This window comes from Lagenorhynchus albirostris, chromosome 9 (assembly GCF_949774975.1).
Source record: "Lagenorhynchus albirostris chromosome 9, mLagAlb1.1, whole genome shotgun sequence".
Lineage (NCBI taxonomy): Eukaryota > Metazoa > Chordata > Mammalia > Artiodactyla > Delphinidae > Lagenorhynchus > Lagenorhynchus albirostris.
Window position 1 is genome coordinate 78,348,099 of NC_083103.1, and position 20,386 is coordinate 78,368,484.

Genomic DNA, 20,386 nt, shown 5'->3' on the forward strand with positions numbered 1-20,386 from the left:
TTCAGCGAAAAGTTCTCTAAATTAAATTCTATGTGGGACACAATATCTATTAAAGATAAGTAATAAAAATATGCTAACTTGAAGTCTACATATACATTATTAAAATTCAACAGTAATTTCAATATTTATTTAGAATAGAGACTAAGACAAGATTTTTGGAGGGGGATTATTTCATCAATGCTATTTATTAGAATTTCTGGCGCATGGAGACTGAGATTTAGTCATTCTGGAAAGATGAAGCAAGCCATCCAAGAACTCAGAGTTCATTAGCAGAAGACCAGGACTGGAACTCAGATATCTTGTTTCCTAGCACTGGGTAATAAGATGGGTAACACTGCAACATGAAACAATTCCTCAGGACTGTAAAAGGGAAATAAAAATAATTATTAATTATTTTAATATTATACCAACCATTAATTTATTGCTTATTGTGAACTAGGCATTGTGATATGTGTTTTATATAGACTATCTCATTTAATTCTCACAACAATTCTGTAATTATTATTCCCATTATGCAGTTGAGAAAACTGAGGCTTGTGAGATGTGTGTCATCAGAAAGGTAAAGGTGGGAGAGAGCACATTGATCACAGGGCTGTCTAGAGCTGTGAGCTCCTGCTGCAGCCACTGCCACTTTCCCTCCCACCTCCACCCACATAGCAATTCATCTTTTCACTTTTGGGTTCTGGGAATTTAGGTGGGGTCTGAGTTCTAGACTCTAACAACCTGTGGGTTTGCAGGTGTAATATCTAATCTTCATTGCTTGGTGAACGAGAGAGGGTGGGACAGATGTCACCCAGGGCCCTTCAGCAGTGAAGCATGAACCCCTTATAATGATAGTACGTTGACAACAGTAGCTCCAATGGGATCCAGACAGCCTGTGGGCTGCTCTCTCATGCTCCCAAATCCTGTTTGTGTCTGGACCTTTAACAGTTTGTCTGGGAGAGTTTGAAACTGCCTTGTCTCGGGTTACCAATTAGAAAAATACAACCCCTGTGTACTGATACTTCTCATTTTTCACTTTGTATTCTCCTCACTCAGGCTATGAGACTTGGGCTGGAAATCCTGCCCTTCCTTCATAAGATTCCTGAAGCTAAAACATTCCAGCATTTTGTGATTTAAAAAAAAAAAAAAAGGTGTTCTCCCTATCCTGGAGAGGCAGAGTAGTAAACAAATAGATTTCTCCAAAGAATAATTAATAATTCAAATACTTTTATCAATTAATAGGCTACCAGTATACTTAATAAACAGAGGCTGAAATACTTAATGTTGTATTTGTTTTTCATGTTCCTCTCTGCTGCCTTAGAAAGCTGTCTTCATATTTTATTTTCTCATTGCCCCTTATGTCCCCTCATTTGATGTAGTTTTTGGAGGATTTGAGGCAAGAGGCAAACACTAAGATGTAGATTGCCACTTGGATGTTTGACTTAGTATCTTCTGTATTTTGGGGAAACACAAATTGCTAGGGACTTGGAATCTGAAGAACAAGATTTTAACCATTCTTCTGGCACTAATTTGTGTTAAATTAGGCAAAAATCTTAACCTCTGTGGGCCTCAGTTACACTGCTTGTTAGGTGAGAGTAATAACCCCAACTCCCAGGACCATTCTGAGAATTACACTCTTGGCATAGAGTAGGGGAACAAAAAAGCTTCTTTCACAGGGACCACAGGAAATAGGACCTAAATATCTGATGTGTAAATATTCTGCACCTTGAAGTTAGAACTGTGTTTCAGATCTCTGGAATATTCTTTTGTATACGACAAGAGTTTGTTCTTCAGTTTGACTCGCCATGTGTTTGCTGCCTATTTATGTTGGCTGCATAATCTAGAGGTGCCTTATTTTCCTGGTGGGAATAGTGGAGAGGAGAATTTTGTGCATCCTTTGATGTGGCCAATCCTTAACTTGAGCTTTTGTCTGATGCCAGAGACATGATTCATCTCTGAGACCATGTCCTCGAGAAGTACTTTTACCCATGAAAGAGCAGAAAAAAGCCCCGGCTCTGATGTTTGACCAGGTAAGGGAGAGACTAGCTTGAGAACTGCTCTCCTTCCACCTACAGACTTCCGGAAGAGGAAAGCACAGGTGCTTTCACCATGAAACTAATAAAACCTGAGTCAGAAGCTTTGAAGTTGTTTAAAATGTTCAGAGATCTGGGCTGCTGCCGAAGTTGGAAGCCTAGAGTGCATAGTTTTCTTTTAAGGATACCACTTATGATATTTTGATTCTGAAAGTTCAAGATTATGAAATGGGAACTGGAGGCAAAGGAAACTATCAGTAAATCGATCTGTGTAATAAAGTAATAGGAATTTCCTATTTTTCCTGGTGGTCCCCAGGAAGTGTTCAAAGGCCTCTGAACTTGGGGAAGCATAAGGGAAAATACAGGCAAGAGGAGAGGGAAGAGTACCACAGATGTTGAGGATAAGGGTCTGAGAAGAGAAACAGCCAGGAAAGGACATCGGGCTGATATGGTCAGGAAATGTTACAAGAGAGCCTTAATAGTTGTAAGTTGTTTCCTCTTCTGTGCTCTAATCTTCTCCTTAAACCTGCTACTCACATCAACTCTGTGATTGTGATGACCTGGGGCATGGGGAAGAGGGGCTGTGTCCATGCTGAAGGGGACAGCAGGCCCAGGGAGGGTGACAAGGCACAGATGACCATAATGATGATCTGAGGAGGAGCTTGGAGAAAAGATGATGGAACAAATAAGAGATGAGAGAGAATGCAAGCATCCCCCCAGCATGGAAACTCTCAGAGGATCTGACTGGTGATAACTTAAACTCAGTGCAGAAAGGGGGCTCTCATTTTTGTATTTAGATAGTGAAAATTGTGACCTCAGAGGTGGAAATTTGGACCGAAAATGCAATACTCTGAGCTGGCTCAGACACATGTCCACCCAGAGAGTAAGGCCAGGCCAACTTGGATCTCAAAGAGGGGAAGATACCGATGATCTGTGCACAGACACACTCCACTTGTGGGTTGTGGGAAGGTGGTCAGACAGCCAGAGGCTCAGAGCACACTTCCCAGGCTTTACCGGGCTCAGCTCATCAAAGAGACTGCCAGAATTTTAAGAGGAATTCCCATCAGAGTGGGAGGATAGACCAGCACCAGGGGAATGAGAAAGAGAGGAAGAAAATTCCACTTAGAAACAACAAACAGAACCAAAGAACAAAGGGTGGAATTCCAGGAAGAGATAACAGAAATTTTCTCCCCAAGGTGAAATGTGTGTGAAAGTCACTTTTTCATTCAGAATCGTGGCGTCTGTAGTATTCTGGGGAAAGCTCCAGAAAGTCAGACAACTCACTTCTCAGGAAGTCATATATGCATGAAGCTGCAAGTGCAGAGCACAGAGCAAGCCCAGTCACATAGCTCTTTTTTTTTTTTTTGGCTGCGTTGGGTCTTCGTTGTGGTGCGCGGGCTTCTCATTGTGGTGGCTTCTCTTGTTGCAGAGTACAGGCTCCAGGCACATGGACTTCAGTCGTTGCAGCACATGGGCTCAGTAGTTGTGGCTCGCGGGCTCCAGAGTGCAGGCTCAGCAGTTGTGGCACATGGGCTCGGCGGCATGTGGGATCTCCCCAGACGAGGGATCGAACCCGTGTCCCCTGCATCGGCAGGTGGATTCTTAACCACTGCGCCACCAGGGAAGGCCCAGTCACAGAGCTGTTGACCTCACTTGTGTATTTTCCACCTCCCAGCCTTGCCTAAGCCATCCTTCCCCTCTTTCCAAATCTCTGAATCATCTTCCCATGCTAACTGTATCTGGAAGGCTTGTGTCTGCTCCCATCAGCCCTCAGGCATATCCCCATGCGGAGCTGACCGTTGACTGATGTGCAGAACTAAATGCAGCTCTTCCTTTACTGCATTGAGGGGTATTTTTCATATGTGTTTGCTCTGGATGCACTGAAGTCTTTCTCAGGGAAGGCTTAGTGGCTTACAGCATTGGACATGGGCTCCCATCCTGGCTCTGCCTCTTTTTAGCTATATGACTGGGGCAAGTTCACCTAACCTAGAAATAGAGAAACAGTAATACCCACCTCACTGAGTTGTTGTGAAGATCAAATAAAACTACACATGAAAAGCACTTACATGGTGTCTGGCACATACTAAATGCTCAATAAAAAAGATTATTCGGGCTTCCCTGGTGGCGCAGTGGTTGAGAGTCCGCCTGCCGATGCAGGGGACACGGGTTTGTGCCCCGGTCCGGGAAGATCCCACATACTGCGGAGCGGCTGGGCCCGTGAGCCATGGCCGCTGAGGCTGTGCGTCCGGAGCCTGTGCTCCGCAACGGGAGAGGCCACAACAGTGAGAGGCCTGTGCACCGCAAAAAAAAAAAAAAAGATTATTCACTGGAACTCACACACTGCTGGCTGGAGTGTACATTAGGACAACCCCTCTTGAAGATAATTTTTTGGTATATATTATATATTAAAGCTGAACATATACATAGATTATGAACCAACAATTCTACTCAAAGGTATATAGTCTTTTGTTAGTTTAAAAGATCACCGTCTTGGGAAATATGTTCTGAGTTCTAAAGAGCCAACTAACAAAGTTTTGAAATACAACCTAAGTATAACTTGAGGACTGTTTTGTATTTTATTAATAATGCTGTGGTTTGGTACTCTTTGGTACTTAAATTCCTGAGCCTTACTGGCTTGAAGTTTTTGGCATTCTGTGGTTAGGTTAGTCACATGGTCATGTTTTGGAATTTGGGGCTCTGTTATTAGAAGAATAGTTACATCTTGGGTTGACTTGAAATTGACTTGGAATTGGCTGACTTCCTCAAATAGACAAGAGTAAGTCCCATGATGCTAGGCCACTAGCAGAGTTTCTCGGTGTGACAAATGTCACATTGAAATGCTTGACAATTTTCACCATTGAGGACATTATTACTTGTGTAAAAACTAAACTCTCATCAAACTCTCACTTGGTGAAATTATATTCAATGTTCTCTTATTCTCTCCTCAGTAGAATTTTCACACTTGGTTGTAATGTTTTATGAATAAAGCCTTATTGAAATATATTTTGGTGTAATTATGAAATTGTTGGCTCATTCTACTTCTCTTCCTACCACTTTCCCTCTTCCGTTGTATCTCCTCTGTAATGTTTTTAGATATCTCATAAATATAAACATATATTATGACATACTTTACAGATGACTTTTAGTTTGAAAACTTGCTGAATGACATTGTTGATATGATAAAAAGTTTGAATTTAAGGCACATCATTTTGAATGGCTCCATTCTATGGACCAGGGCTACCCAAAATGTGCTCCACAGGGCAATGCCGGTCTGGGATCTGCTTGCTACCAGTCTAATGACATGCATACAGAACTAGAGGGTAAGCATTTATAAGCTTATATAAGCAATTTCTCAGAGTAATTTTACATCTGTTGAGTATGTCTGTAATAATATCTTCCAAAGAGAAGCAAGTGGTTTGTCTCATGCTGTTGCTTCTCTTCCTCTTTTTCTTCCTCCCCACCCTCCTTCTCCTCCTCCTCTTTCCCATCATCCACTTTCTCCTCCTCCTTCTCTTCCCCCTCCTCCTTCTTTCTTTTCTTCTTCTTGTCCTCCTTGTCTTTCTCCTCCTCTAGATATAAAAGTCCATGATATTTACATAAGGTACATAAACAATTGTTCCTCTCAGTCAATGCAATGGCAACTTAGTTTAAACCATTGTTGGAGGAGGTCATGAGAGGACATGACTGCTGGTTGACCCATGAACTGGACCTGGGCAATCAGAGGCTCCTCACTCCTCCCCTATCCCTGGAATGTATGTTCTGCCCACTGCTCCCAATGCTGGAGCCATTTTCAAGGATGCAGCCTTGAGAGAGCCTGTGTTGTTGAGATCACATGGACTGGATATGTGAGTTTGACTGAACCCAGTTAAGACCTCTGTATAAACAAGGTTCTGGGGGCAGGTGCAGAGATCTACTCACCTTGTGGTCGCCCAAGACAAGCCTCATATGTAAGTTCCCTTGCTTATCAAATCTGCCACCTACCAGTCTGGAGTGATCTTCCTTTCTTCAGTCTCTCTTTGCTTTCCGTGTGTGGGAGCCAGTTTCAAATTTCACCCAGGGAACTCCTGATGTTGTGAACCTGTAACAGGGAAGAACCAAATCTGACTACATGTTGGATCTGTTTCTTTTACTTTAACCTTTGCTTTCCACTGCTTTTGTTCACTAAAAGGATACTGTCTATACATAATGGCCTGCCTCAGGGGAACCCTGCCCCTCTGCCTGAATGTTAAACCCACGTGCCTTTGTTCAGGGAAGCATCCTGACCCTGTCCACCTGTGGATGTCTGCAAGAAAGAAGAAATTAACACATCCCCTCCCCAAGGCTGGCCATTCTAGGGGACATTTGCAAATCTTATGCCTTTTTTACTTTCCTTCCTCATCTCCTCCCCGTCTCTGTTCTATAAAAGAAATTGACATCAAATCCCGACAAGATGGTTTTTTGGAGACACCTAGTCTGCCATTTTCTTGGTCTGCGGGCTTTCCAAATAAAGCTGTATTCCTTGCCTCAACACCTCATCTCCCGATTTACTGGCCTGTCGTGCAGCAGGCAGAACGAGCTTGGACTCAGTAACAAACCAACAGCCATTATTTAAAATACCCCGTTTCCTCTGTAGCTCCATTTAAAAAAATTTCGTTTTGCAACCTGCATTCTTCGTTGAATAAAGTCCAGTTCTTCAGCTTGATCTCCTGTATCTTTCATAACATAGCCCAATATAAGTTATATAATTTCTCCTTGTTGTCTATTTAAACCATTTCCGTTCCCAGAATGTGTTCTCTGCTTAGGTATTTATTAATTTATTCACTCATGTAATGAATATTTATTTAGCATCTACTAGATGCTGGGCAATGGGTTCCTGCCACTCAGTAGTTTAATAACTAGTACTTCAAATACGTACCTGTTTTTAGGGGACTAGCTCAAGTCTTGCCTTCTCCATGCGGTGCAATTAGAAAAAGTACTGCCTATTATGAGAAAAGTTGAGAATCAGAAGACTTGGCTGTAAATCCCAGCTGGTCAAGTTACTTTACTCCTTGCATCTCATTTGCATATTCATCTGTGAAATGGGGATGATAGTGATCTTTTCTTCATGTAGATTTATCTTAAAAAAAAAAGATTATGTGGAATAATGATGTAAAAATGTCTGGCATAACACGAAGCCACTCAATGCTATTTTCCTCTATTCTCCTATGAAAAATTTTGCTTTTTATTAACTCTGCCACAAAAGGCATTTTTTTTTCTGTCCTCTACACCATACACATTCTAAATTAGTTCCTTTATCTGGTACTATCTTCCTATTCCAACTTCCCCTTTTGCTGGAATCCTCCCCCACCCTCCCTTCCTTTCTCATCTGCCCCAATTCTATATATTTTTTCAGGATGGGATTCAAAACCTCGCTCCTCTGTAACTACTCACAGGTCCCTTGACTTTCTGGCATTTTCTCATAGAACTCCTTCAGCTCTTAGTCATGTTATCTTGGGTGTTGTTGGCCATCTTATTAACTCCATCTTGTCTGTCTAATGAAAATAAATATTCTTTGATGGCAAAGAGAATGTCTTATATGTTTATATTCTTCTACTCCCTGGAGTATAGAGCATACGATAGGTAGTTTAAAAATCCAGCAGAACCTTGACACTGGTGAAGGACATTGATTGGTAAGCCACGCTATAATGCAGATGCCCAGTGGCTAGCAGGATCTAGTGCTCAGGTGCTCCTCTCATGCACACCATCCTCACAATGCCACTGCACCCAGTTTTTCCTTTAGCAAAATAATGAAGCCATGAACTTGGACATTCTGTGCTTGCAAAAATCTGAAATTTCAAGGGTAAAACTTCAGATTCCAAGGGTATCTTATGCTTTTGATAAAGCTGGTTGTACCCAAAAATACTTAATGGGAAAATTCTTATTTGGCCAATGATACTGGCATTGTACTGCTTCAGCAAGAGACATATCTCCAAATACCTGTCAAGTGTGGGTTGGAAGGCTGGTTTCTGGGTAAATATAGACAAGGGAATAACTGCTAGTTCCTGCCTGGAGGCTCTGGACCTGCCTGAATTTTCCCAGCTCTGAAGGAGCAGATGCCAAGCACTCCTTTAGGTGCTCAGTGAACTTCCAGAGGCCACATCAGCTGTCTTCAAAAGTCCCGCTCCAGGAAGTGTCCTTTCTCAAATATTCCATCTCTCAGTAGCTCTACCCAGTAACCAACTTTCTGAAGAATATTGTCTGGCAAGATGGAAGGATAAAGCAGGGTTTTGACCTAGAAAACTGTCTTTTATTTAATTTGAACTTTATTTATGTTGATTTTATTTGTAAAAATTACTTCAAAAGGAAAGAAAAATTCAAATTTCCACCATAATATTAGGAACTAATATTAGAAATAACATTCAAATTATGGCTAACCCTAATGGAAAGCTTATAACGTACCTGTATAGATTTTCTTAGCCCAGATAGATATATGAAAGCAGACTGCAGGCTCAAAATCCAGCTGAAAAAAGAATTAATTAGAGATAGCCTCTTCCACCAGAGGGCAGACAGCAGAAGCAAGAAGAACTACAATCCAGCAGCCTGTGAAACAAAAACAACATTCACAGAAAGATAGACAAGATGAAAAGGCAGAAGGCTATGTACCACATGAAGGAACAAGATAAAACCCAAGAAAAACAACTAAATGAAGTAGAGATAGGCAACCTTCCAGAAAAAGAATTCAGAATAATGATAGTGAAGATGATCCAGGACCTTGGAAAAAGAATGGAGGCAAAGATCTAGAAGATGCAAGAAATGTTTAACAAAGACCTACAAGAATTAAAGAACAAACACAAACAAACAGAAATGAACAATACAATAACTTAAAAATACAGTAGAAGGAATCAATACCAGAATGACTGAGGCAGAAGAATGGATAAGTGACCTGGAAGACAGAATGGTGGAATGCACTGCCATGGAAGAGAATAAAGAAAAAAGAATGAAATGAAATGAGGACACCCTAAGAGACCTCTGGGACAACATTAAATGCAACAATATTCGCATTATAGAGGTCCCAGAAGGAGAAGAGAGAAAGAAAGGACTCGAGAAAATATTTGAAGAGATTATAGTTGAAAAATTCCCTAACATGGCAAAGGAAATAACCACCCAAGTCCAGGAAGTGCAGAGAGTCCCAGGCAGGATAAAGCCAAGGAGAAACAAACTGAGACATATAGTAATCAAACTGACAAAAATTAAAGACAAAGAAAAATTATTGAAAGCAACAAGGGAAAAATGACAAATAACATACCAGGGAACTCCCATAAGGTTAACAGCTGATTTCTCAGCAGAAACTCTACAAGCCAGAAGGGAGTGCCATGATATATTTAAACTGATGAAAGGGAAGAACCTAAAACCAAGATGACTCTACCCGGAAAAGATCTCATTCAGATGTGATAGAGAAAACAAAACCTTTATAGACAAGCAAAAGCTGAGTTCCGCACCACCAAACCAGCTTTACAACAAATGCTAAAGCATCTTCTCTAGGCAAGAAACACAAGAGAAGGAAAAGACCTACAATAAAGAAAGCAAAACAATTAAGAAAATGGGAATAGGAACATACATATCGATAATTACCTTAAATGTAAATGGACTAAATGCTCCCACCAAAAGACACAGATTGGCTGAATGGATACAAAAACAAGACCCATATATATGCTGTCTACAAGAGACCCACTTCAGACCTAGAGACACATACACACTGAAAGTAAGGGGATGGAAAAAGATATTCCATGCAAATGGAAACCAAAAAGAAGCTGGAGTAGCAATTCTCATATCAGACAAAATAGACTTGAAAATAAAGACTATTAGAAGAGACAAAGAAGGACACTACATAATGATCAAGGGATCAATCCAAGAAGAAGATATAACAATTGTAAATATTTATGTACCCAACATAGGAGCACCTCAATACATAAGGCAAATACTAACAGCCATAAAAGGGGAAATCGACAGTAACACATTCATAGTAGGGGACTTTAACACACCACTTTCACCAATGGACAGATCATCCAAAATGAAAATAAATAAGGAAACACAAGCTTTAAATGGTACATTAAACAAGATGGACTTAATTGATATTTATAAGACATTCCATCCAAAAACAACAGAATACACATTTTTCTCAAGTGCTCATGGAACATTCTCCAGGATCGATCATATCTTGGGTCACAAATCAAGCCTTGGTAAATTTAAGAAAACTGAAATTGCTTCAAGTATTTTTTCCGACCACAATGCCATGAGACTAGATATCAATAACAGGAAAAGATCTGTAAAAAATACAAACACATGGAGGCTAAACAATACACTACTTAATAACGAAGTGATCACTGAAGAAATCAAAGAGGAAATAAAAAAATACCTAGAAACAAATGGCAATGGAGACACGACGACCCAAAACCTATGGGATGCAGCAAAAGCAGTTCTAAGAGGGAAGTTTATAGCAATACAATCCTACCTTAAGAAACAGGAAACATCTCGAATAAACAACCTAACCTTGCACCTAAAGCAATTAGAGAAAGAAGAACAAAAAAACCCCAAAGTTAGCAGAAGGAAAGAAATCATGAAAATCAGATCAGAAATAAATGAAAAAGAAATGAAGGAAATGATAACAAAGATCAATAAAACTAAAAGCTGGTTCTTTGAGAAGATTAATAAAATTGATAAACCATTAGCCAGACTCATCAAGAAAAAACGGGAGAAGACTCAAATCATAGAATTAGAAATGAAAAAGGAGAAGTAACAACTGACTGCAGAAATACAAACGATCATGAAAGATTACTACAAGCAAATCTGTGCCAGTAAAATGGACAACCTGGAAGAAATGGACAAATTCTTAGAAACGCAAACCTGCCAAGACTGAATCAGGAAGAAATAGAAAATATGAACAGACCAATCACAAGCACTGAAATTGAAACTGTGATTAAAAGTCTTCCAACAAACAAAAGCCCAGGACCAGATGGCTCCACAGGCGAATTCTATCAAACATTTAGAGAAGAGCTAACACCTATCCTTCTCAAACTCTTACGGAATATAGCAGAGGGAGGAACACTCACAAACTCATTCTATGAGGCCACAATAACCTTGATAGCAAAACCAGACAAGGATGTCACAAAGAAAGAAAACTACAGGCCAATATCACTGATGAACATAGATGCAAAAATCCTCAACAAAATACTAGCAAACAGAATCCAACAGCACATTAAAAGGATCATCCATCATGATCAAGTGGGGTTTATTCCAGGAATACAAGGATTCTTCAATATATGCAAATCAATCAAAGTGATACACCATATTAAAAAATTGATGGAAAAAAACCATATGATGATCTCAATAGATGCAGAGAAAGCTTTTGACAAAATTCAACACCCATTTATGATAAAAACCCTGCAGAAAGTAGGCATAGAGGGAACTTTCCTCAACATAATAAAGGCCATATATGACAAACCCACAGCCAACACCTTCCTGAATGGTGAAAAACTGAAAGCATTTCCACTAAGATCAGGAACAAGACAAGGTTGCCCACTCTCACCACTCTTATTCAACATTGTTTTGGAAGTTATAGCCACAGCAATCAGAGAAGAAAAGGAAATAAAAGGAATCCAAATCAGAAAAGAAGAAGTAAAGCTGTCACTGTTTGCAGATGATATGATACTATACATAGAGAATCCTAAAGATGCTACCAGTAAACTACTAGAGCTAATCAATGAATTTGGTAAAGTAGCAGGATACAAAATTAATGCACAGAAATCTCTGTCATTCCTATGCACTAATGATGAAAAATCTGAAAGTGAAATCAAGAAAACACTCCCATTTACCAGTACAACAAAAAGAATAAAATATCTAGGAATAAACCTACCTAAGGAGACAAAAGACCTGTATGCAGAAAATTATAAGACACTGATGAAAGAAATTAAAGATGATACAAATAGATGGAGATATATACCATATTCTTGGATTGGAAGAATCAACATTGTGAAAATGACTATATTACCCAAAGCAATCTACAGATTCAATGCAATCCCTATCAAATTGCCACTGGCATTTTTCACAAAACTAGAACAAAATATTTCACAATTTTTATGGAAACACAGAAGACCGCGAATAGCCAAAGCATTCTTGAGAATGAAAAACGGAGCTGGAGGAATCAGGCTTCCTGACTTCAGACTATACTACAAAGCTACAGTAATCAAGACAGTATGGTACTGGCACAAAAACAGAAAGATAGATCAATGGAATAGGATAGAAAGCCCAGAGATAAACCCACACACATATGATCACCTTATCTTTGATAAAGGAGGCAGGAATATGCAGTGGAGAAATGACAACCTCTTCAGTAAATGGTGCTGGGAAAACTGGACAGGTACGTATAAAATTATGAGATTAAATCACTCCGTAACACCATACACAAAAATAAGCTGAAAATGGATTAAAGACCTAAACGTAAGGCCAGAAACTATCAAACTCCTAGAGGAAAACATAGGCAGAACACTCTATGACATAAATCACAGCAAGATCCTTTTTGACCCACCTCCTAGAGAAATGGAAATAAAAACAAAAATAAACAAATGGGACCTAATGAAGCTTCAAAGCTTTTGCACAGCAAAGGAAACCATAAACAAGACCAAAAGACAACCCTCAGAATGGGAGCAAATATTTGCAAATGAAGCAACTGACAAAGGATTAATCTCCAAAATTTATAAGCAGCTCATGCAGCTCAATAACAAAAAAACAAACAACCCAATCCAAAAATGGACAGAAAACTAAATAGACATTTCTCCAAAGTAGATATACAGACTGCCAACCAACACATTAAAGAATGCTCAACATCATTCATCATTAGAGAAATGCAAATCAAAACTACAATGAGATATCATCTCACACCAGTCAGAATGGCCATCATCAAAAAATCTAGAAACAATAAATGCTGGAGAGGATGTGGAGAAAAGGGAACACTCTTGCACTGCTTGTGGGAATGTGAATTGGTTCAGCCACTATGGAGAACAGTATGGAGGTTCCTTAAAAAACTACAAATAGAACTACCATATGACCCAGCAATCCCACTACTGGGCATACACCCTGAGAAAACCATAATTCAGAAAGAGTCATGTACCAAAATGTTCATTGCAGCTCTATTTACAATAGCCCAGACATGGAAAGAACTTAAGTGTCCATTATTGGCTGAATGGATAAAGAAGATGTGGCACATATATACAATGGAATATTACTCAGCCATAAAAAGAAACGAAATTGAGCTATTTGTAATGAGGTGGATGGACCTAGAGTCTGTCATACAGAGTGAAGTAAGTCAGAAAGAGAAAGACAAATACCGTATGCTAACACATATATATGGAATTTAAGAAAAAAATGTTATGAAGAACTTAGGGGTAAGACAGGAATAAAAACGCAGATCTACTAGCAAATGGACTTGAGGATATGGGGAGGGGGAAGTGTAAGCTGTGACAAAGTGAGAGAGTGGCATGTGTATATATACACTCCCAAATGTAAAATAGATGGCTAGTGGGAAGCAGCCACATAGCACAGGGAGATCAGGTCGGTGCTTTGTGACCACCTAGAGGGGTGGGATAGGGAGGGTGGGAGGGAGGGAGACGCAAGAGGGAAGAGATATGGGAACATATGTATATGTATAGCTTATTCACTTTGTTATAAGCAGAAACCAACACACCAGTGTAAAGCAATTATACTCCAATAAAGATGTAAAAAAGTCACCTTAGGGGATAAAAAAAAAAAGACAAGAAAGGACAGTACATAATGTTAAGGGAACATTCCTAGAAAGAGATATAACAATTATAAACATTTGTGTACCCAACATAGGAGCACCTCAGTACATAAGGCAACTGCTAACAGCTATAAAAGAGGAAATCGACAGTAACACAATAATAGTGGGGGATTTTAACACCTCACTTACACAAATGGACAGATCATCCAAACAGAAAATTATTAAGGAAACACAAGCTTTAAATGTCATAATCGACCAGATAGATTTAATTGATATTTATAGGATGTTACATCCAAAAACAGCAGATTACACTTTCTTCTCAAGGGCATATGTAACATTCTCCAGGATAGATCACATATGGGGTCACAAAGCAGGCCTCAGTAAAATGAATAAAATTGAAATCATATCAAGCATCTTTTCTGACCACATCGCTATGAGACTAGAAATCAATTACAGGGGAAAGAAACGTAAAACACACAAACACATGGAGGCTAAACAATACGTTACTAAATAACCAAGAGATCACTGAAGAAATCAAAGAGGAAATCAAAAAATGCCTAGAGACAAATTACAACAAAAACAAAATGAGGCAAGACCTATGGGATGCAGCAAAAACAATTCTAAGAGGGAAGCTTATAGCAATACAAGCCTACCTCAAGAAACAAGAAAAATCTCAAATAAACAATCTAACCTTACACATAAAGGAACTAGAGAAAGAAGAACAAACAAAACACAAAGTTAGTAGAAGGAAAGAAATCATAAAGATCAGAGCAGAAATAAGTGAAATAGAAATAAAGAAAACAATAGCAAAATCAGTAAAACTAAAAGCTGGTTCTTTGAGAAGATGATAAATAAAATTGATAAACCATTAAACAGACTCATCAAGAAAAAGAGGGAGAGGACTCAAGTCAATAAAATTAGACATGGGGCTTCCCTGGTGGCACAGTGGTTGAGAGTCCGCCTGCCGATGCAGGGGACACAGGTTCATGCCCCGGTCCGGGAAGATCCCACATGCCATGGAGCGGCTGGGCCCGTGAGCCATGGCTGCTGAGCCTGCGCATCTGGAGCCTGTGCTCTGCAACGGTAAAGGCCACAAGAGTGAGAGGCCCGCGTACCGCAAAACATAAAAAATAAAAAATAAAAAATAAAAAAATTTAATAAAATTAAATAAAAATAAAATTAGACATGAGAAAGGAGAAGTTACAACAGACACCACAGAAATACAAAGCATCCTAAGGGACTACTACAAGCAATTCTATGCCAATAGAATGGACAACCTGGAAGAAATGGACTAATTCTTAGGTATATCCTTCCAAGACTAAACCACGAAGAAATAGAATATAAGAACAGACCAATCACAAGTAGTGAAATTGAAACTGTGATTAAAAATCTTGCAACAAACAAAAGTCCAGGACCAGATGGATTCACAGGTGAATTCTATCAAATATTTAGAGAAGAGCTAACACCCATCCTTCTCAAATCCTTCCAAAAAATTGCAGAGGAAGGCAAACTCCCAAATTCATTCTATGAGGTCACCATCACCCTGATACTAAAAAAAAAAAAAAATTACAGGCCAATATCACTGATGAATATAGATGCGAAAATCCTCAACAAAATACTAGCAATCAGAATCCAACAACACATTAAAAGGATCATACACCATGATCAAGTGGGATTTATCCCAGGGGTGCAAGGATTCTTCAATACATGCATGTCAATCAATGTGATACACCATATTAAGAAATTAAAAATAAAAACCATATGATCATCTTAATTGATACAGAAAAAGGTTTGACAAAATTCAACACCCATTTATGATAAAAACTCTCCAGAATGTGGGCATTGAGGGAACCTACCTCAACATAATAAAGGCCATATACGACCAATCCACAGCAAATACCACTCTCAATGGTGGAAAACTGAAACCATTTCCTCTAAGATTAGGAACAAGGCAAGGATGTCCACTTTAGCCACTATTATTCAGAACAGTTTTGGAAGTCTTAGCCATAGCAATCAGAGAAGAAAAAAAATAAAGGGAATTCAAATTGGAAAAGAAGAAGTAAAACTGTCACTGTTTGTAGATGACATGATACTATACATAAAGAATCCTAAAGATGCCACCAGGAATCTGGTGCCACCAGGAATTCATAGAGCTAATTAATGAATTTGGTAAAGTTGCAGGATACAAAATTAATGCACAGAAACCTCTTGCATTCCTATATTTTAAGGATGAAAAATCTGAAAAGAAATTAAGGAAACACTCCCATTTACCATTGCTATACAAAGAATAAAATACGTAGGAAGAAAGCTACCTAGGGAGACAAAGAACCTTTATACAGAAAACTATAAGACACTGATGAAAGAAATTAAAGATGATACCCATAGATTGAGAGATATACCATGTTCTTGGATTGGAAGAATCAATATTGTGAAAATGACTATCCTACCCAAAGCAATCTACAGATTCAATTCAATCCCTATCAAATTACCAATGGCATTTTTTACAGAACTAGAACAAAAATTTTCACAGTTTGTATGGAAACACAAAAGACCCCAATGGCCAAAGTAATCTTGAGAAAGAAAAACGGAGCTGGAGGAATCAGGTTCCCGGACTTCAGACTATACTACAAAGCTACAGTAATCCGGACTATATGGTACTGACACAAAAACAGAAATATAGATTAGTGGAACAGGGTAGATAACCCAGAGATAAACCCAAGCACATATGTTCACCTTATCTTTTATAAAAGAGGCAAGAATATACAATGGAGAAAAAACAGTCTCTTCAATAAGTGATGCTGCAAAAACTGGACAGCTACATGTAAAAGAATGAAATTAGAACACTCCCTAACAGCATACACAAAAATAAACTCAAAATGGATTAAAGATCTAAATGCAAGTCCAGACACTATAAAACTCTTAGAGGAAAACATAGGCAGGACATTGTGACATAAATCACAGCAAGATTCTTTTGATCCACCTCCTAGAGAAATGGAAATAAAACCAAAAATATACAAATGGGACCTAATGAAGCTTAAAAGCTTTTGCACAACAAAGGAAACTATAAACAAGATGAAAGACAACCCTCAGAATGGGAGAAAATATTTGCAAATGAATCAATGGACAAAGGATTAATCTCCAAAATATTTAAACAGGTCATGCAGCTCAATATCAAAAAAACAAACAACCCAATCCAAAAATGGGCAGAAGACGTAAATGTACATTTCTCCAAAGAAGACTTAGAGGTGGCCAAGAAGCACATGAAAAGCTGCTCAACATCACTAATTATTAAAGAAATACAAATCAAAACTACAGTGAGGTATCACCTCACACCAGTTAGAATGGGCATCATCAGAAATCTACAAACAACAAATGCTGGTGAGGGTGTGGAGAAAAGGGAACCCTCTTGCACTGTTGGTGGGAATGTAAATTGATACAGCCACTGTGGAGAACAGTATGGAGGTTCTTTAAAAAACTTAAAATAGAATTACCATATGACCCAGCAATCCCACTACTGGGCATATACCTAGAGAAAACTGTAATTCAAAAAGACACATGCACCCCAATGTTCATTGCAGCACTATTTACAATAGCCAGGAAGCAACCTAAATGCCCAATGACAGACGAATGAATAAAGAAGGTGTGGTACACATATACAGTGGAATATTACTCAGCCATAAAAAGGAATGAAATTGGGTTATTTGTAGAGACGTGGATGGATCTAGAGATTGTCATACGGAGTGAAATAAGTCAGAAAGAGAAAAACAAGTATCATATATTAACGCATATATGTGGATCCTAGAAAAATGGTACAGATGAACCGGTTTGCTGTTCAGAAATAGAGACACAGATGTAGAGAACAAACTTATGGACCCCAAGGGGGGGAGTGGCAGGGGGTGGGGGGTTGTGGTGTGAAAAAAAAAGAATTAATTATATAGGCCTTAATAAATTGATATTGGAAACTTTTTTTCATTATTTATTTTAAATTTCAAGAACAATTATGAGACTTGAAAAATCGAGAAAAAAGAGAGCACTAACTGTTCTTTCAGTGGAGTAGTCCTTAGTGTTATCTAGCTGATCCTCCAGAGATTATTTGGTTGTATTTGATTATTTCACTGTCTGGTTGACTAATCTATTTCATAGCTGTTTAGGGATAGAAACTAAGTTGTAGAAAACCAATAACAATCTAAGTTTTTCCAGTCCACAGTAATGCAAACAGTCTTGTCCATAGAAATGCAAAGACTCTAAAAAACAAAACAAATGAAGAGGGACTTCCCTGGTGGCACAGTGGTTGAGAGTCCGCCTGCCGATGCAGGGGACATGGGTTCGTGCCCCGGTCCGGGAAGATCCCACATGCCACGGAGCGGCTAAGCCCGTGAGCCATGGCCGCTGAGCCTGCGCGTCCGGAGCCTGTGCTCTGCAACAGGAGAGGCCACAACAGTGAGAGGCCCGCGTACCGCAAAAAAAAAAAAAAAAAAAAAATGAAGAAAGAGTCTCATAGAAACAGTGAATAAACTGGTGGTTGCCAGAGAGGAGGGGGAGGGGCTTTGGACCAATAGGTGCAGGGGATTAAGAGGTACAAAACTTCCAGATAGAAAATAAATGTCAAGGGGATACAATGTACAGCATATGAATTATAGCCAATAATATTTTAATAACTTTGTATGGTGACAGATGGTTACTAGACTTATCATGGTGATCAATTCATAGTGTATATAAATGTCAAATCATTATGTTATACACCTGAAACTAATATAATATTATATGTCAACCATACTTCAATTAAAAAAATTTAAAGAAGGAATGCAATGGCATATTGTCTCATAGAGATAAAACTTTTAAATGTAAAATTTATATTTAATTGACCTATAAAATTTTAACCAGTTTTGCGTTTATTAGCAAAATCACTTCAATGTTCCTATTTGCACATATATATTCTCCAAAATCTCTTACTAGTACACTCATTAATTAATTGAATAAACAAATTCTTTGACATATGTTTATTTTATGTTTGTTTGAGAGTCATAATTTTACCTTTTAGAAAATTATAGTTTGGCAGTTTGGGAGGTTACACTGAGAAGCCCAAGTGGGCTGTCTTGGCAAAGTATCAAGTAAACCGCATTTCTGGAGAAGTTCACTAATGTTTATATAACCTGGACACATCCTTTCTTGGCCTCCAGAGTGAATTCCAAGTAACGATAGAATTTTAGCTTTGCTTACTCTGTTTCTCTAGTTTTTCTTCTCTGTCTACTGATTTTTTTTTCTGACTTTCCCATAGTCAACAATATATTCCCAAGTGGTTGCATCAGTGACTGGAAATTTGGTTTTATAGCATAACCATTTGATGATGTTTCTAGATGATGCAGATGAATTCTCTGTTGTGTGAGAAACAACAGAGAAACTGATTGGTTAGTCTTTTTTGTTTGTTTTTCTGTTCATCTATATTTTCATGAGCTCACATCAATTCAGAATTTTGTGCCCCCTGGGAAAGAGGATAACTCTTTAAGATCGAGACCAGTTTGTCTTTGTATTTCTGTGTTTATCCTCGACTGGGCTGAGGTGTGAGACTGAAGCCATAAGTTCACATTCTTCCCATCCTTATTTCTTCTTTCTTTCATAATGTGCAGCAGCAGGTAGAGAGATCTCTTGAAGGTTACTCCAAAGCCCATGGAAGTGAATGTTGTGGTAAACCTCGGGCTCTGCTGATGGGGGCCAGGCCATCTAGGAGCAATGTTGGCACCAGGCTCGGTCACCTCTCTACCACTTGTGGCGGCTAAGTACAGACAGAACACGGGTAGCTCCCCAGGAGGAAGCTCAGCACCACAACAAACCCCAACAAGAAGACAATCCTTGGGAAGGTCAGGAACAGGTGCTGAATAAGAAAGACAGTGTCAACAACCTGCAAGTGTCCAAGGTCATCGACGTAAGTCTCCAGGTACAAGTCAGACACCACCAACTGGTCCAGAAACAGTGCTCTCCACAGCCGTGGTGGCAGCTTAGGCTGTCACCATCAAGAGGAAGAAGAGGAAGTACCTGGTGTTCCAGGCCCCAATGCAGTTGTTCACCCACACACAGTGATGGTCAAACTGATGTACACACCAGTTATACATACTGCAGTGCTTGGATCATGCTGGTTTCCTTAAATCACATGTGGAGCGCTTCATGTTCTTTGGGAACATCACTTCATCGAATTCATAAACTTGAAGAAACAGTAATTCGTTTGCTTTTGTTATGGTACCGGGGTTGGTTACACAACTTAGGGCAAAACCAAACAAAAAAAACAGGTTTACAACCAGCAGCAGATAAGGCAGAAAAAGGCAATACAAGGAGAACTCCAGCTCTTGACAAAGGCAAAATATTTCCCAGGTGTATTTGGCATAAACTATCCCTTGCAAGATGAGATGCAGGATAACGAAGGTGTGGTTCCATGTATGAAAGTGGTAATGAAGCAATCTTACTATGGCTGTCCAAAGGCATTCTGGAATCATACAGGAAAAAGAATCTGTGCTCCTCCTCTGACCAGGCCTTTCAAGCAATGGGTTTTTGAGCAGATGCAGATTGTAAAAACACCAATCAGCACCAAAGCCAGGTAGAACAAGAAGAGAACCAGAAAGTCCAT

At 39.1% G+C, this 20,386-nt stretch overlaps 1 pseudogene; it reads right to left on the bottom strand.

Moving 5' to 3' along the window:
- Positions 1-19,365: 19,365 nt before the first annotated feature.
- LOC132525365 (palmitoyltransferase ZDHHC4-like) lies at positions 19,366-20,386 on the bottom strand (annotated as a pseudogene).